The sequence below is a fragment of the Montipora foliosa genome, chromosome 2 (assembly GCF_036669935.1).
Source record: "Montipora foliosa isolate CH-2021 chromosome 2, ASM3666993v2, whole genome shotgun sequence".
Classification (NCBI taxonomy): Eukaryota; Metazoa; Cnidaria; class Anthozoa; order Scleractinia; family Acroporidae; genus Montipora; species Montipora foliosa.
Window position 1 is genome coordinate 10,896,896 of NC_090870.1, and position 2,500 is coordinate 10,899,395.

A 2,500-nucleotide genomic window follows, 5' to 3' on the forward strand; every position below is an offset into this window, starting at 1 on the left:
TATTCGCGAGGTGAACACAAACAAATACATTATCAATACGGTTTTGCCGTCTTCTTACACTTGATTCGAAAATATCAGCCTGAATTCGTCTTAGAATAGTAAGAAAAAACATAAATAACAGCCAAAGCACAACAGCTTACGTTCGAATTCTGCTCGCGGACAACTCATGTTTGTTGACAAAAAAATTGCCATTAAATGGTTTTCTGGCCCTTTATTAATAGCGCTCACATGAATTTTAAATGGAGTATCGGGAAAGAAAAATTGCCAAGTTGATATTTGTTTCGTGTAAACATACGTTTTTAAGTAGCGAAAATTTGTATAAGCACTACAAAACTTTTATTGACCATTGCTCGAAGGAACACCGTTTATAAGCTGCAAGGAAGTCGCTGATTAATTTTGCACAAAAACCTCGGCCCCTAACACGGGAAAGCCAGACTTGGAAAGTTTTTCAGCAAAGGCTCACTAAGGAAGAGCTTCTAGAGCTTGCCCTCACGCAGGTCGCCAGAAAGGTGCAAACAAGCTGATTCATGTCCAAAAAGAGCAAGATCTAGAATGGACTAGAAGGGGCAGTCAAAATTGTGTTTCTTGTATTGTGTGAAAATTCATGCAAAACTTTTCCCTCACTTCCAAATAAGAACTTGCTGTGTCTTGCAATTCTACAGTGAATTACTATGAGGCCAATAAGAGAATCAACATCAAAGAGGCACTCCCAGGGGTTTTGGGGAAAAAGAGAACATGGCAAATTTGAACTGGGGAACAGAGTAACAATATCAAAATATTTTAGGGAAGGGAAGAAAACCAATTTAAATTTTAGGGATCAAAAAGCTGGGAACAAGTTTGAAAGTAATTTGGGGAACAACATGGAAACACAAGCAAATATTTAATGGGAACAAGGACCCCTCCACACAGGAGGGCCTCATCAAATGTTCTGCCTCTTTCATCCAACAGCTCAAACAAGCAATTCCAACAATTTTTGAATGACCGTCACGAAAAGAAGACTCTCTTGGAGAAATAACTTATTTATAATAACACTTTAGCATGCGAAACAATGGTACACACATACATATACATATTTATTAATCCTTTGAGTGAGGGACACTATACAGGATGCTAAAAGGTCAAACGGGTCCGACGGGAGTAAATTAAAGGCTACATAAGAGCCTGGCATGGTCAGATGCTTACAAGCACCCTCATGCCAATGTTTGTAAAAAAGCACAATGAAGTATTCCTTGCGGCTGGTTTAGGCATTGTTTCATCTTTCAACATTGGGCAAAACCAAATCAACTCCATTCTCAGAGGGCAATGGGGAAAGAAGCTGGAAGAAAAAACTGGCCTTAATCCAATTCTCCCAAGGTAATCTTTACAGAATAAGATTATTGAAGGAACACTTTTGAACGCTAACCTTAAGCCTTTTAAAACAAGCGCAAACTATATTAATAGTCTTTAAATTCACAAAATGTGAAACACCATATTTTAGTCTCATATTAAATTAGATTTGGCTGCAATATATTCCTTAAAACCATGCAGAACTATTTACCATAAAATGTGGGACATTTCCTGCCTATCTAAATATGCCACAAAAGGGCTCCAAAAAGCAACCAGTTAAGTTTTTAGATAAAGATAGTGTCTCTATGGAGGTCTGAGACAATACCTAAAAATTAAATAATTTGATGTGATCAAGACATTGAATGACCAAGCAATAAACAAACAGCAGCAATGTATGTTAGGTTCACAAAGTGGGAATGAAAAAAAATATTCCTCAACTGATGTTTCAATATGCATTTAAATTAATTTTCTATCAACAATTCAAGGGACTGACTTTTCACTGGTATTGATTTACGTTTCCATGATAAATTTGAAAGTGAATCTGGCAACCACAGTGCCCTATAAAATGGGAAACAGCTTTAACAAACCCTTTAAACTAATATTTTACAAGGGAAACCATTGTTGATGCCCTGCATTGTTATGCATATGGCTACAATTATTGTCCATTCAACCAACAGTTTCTCCTAATTTTGTGTACCATTCACTTGTTGGTTCCTTAATTAAAAAATCGCTAATCAATTAAGGATTCGAGTCCTTTCAAATCATCAAAGTTACTTTGCGACATCAGGAACAAACGAAAAAATACAAGCACTGAAGAACAAACAAATGAACTGCTCAAGAATGCACGACTCCCTTTGAAACAGCAAAACAGGATCCTCGAGTCACTAAAAAAGTGCTGCATGCTACGTGGATGTTTGTAGAACGATCGCAAGTTGTAATCACTGAAAGAAAACTCCACTCCAGATCTGATAGACGATGGTCGTGCAAAACTTGCCAAGCACGTGGAACACCCAACAGGATTGTTTGTTGTTTGGCACAGCAGATGAACGAAAAATTGTTCCCCTCACTATTCACCTGAAGTTCGATCATGATGGACACACACAAACAAGTGCTGAAAGAACTTCAAAAGGTCAGACGACCAAATGTGATTGACCCAACACTCGTTAGAGCGGCT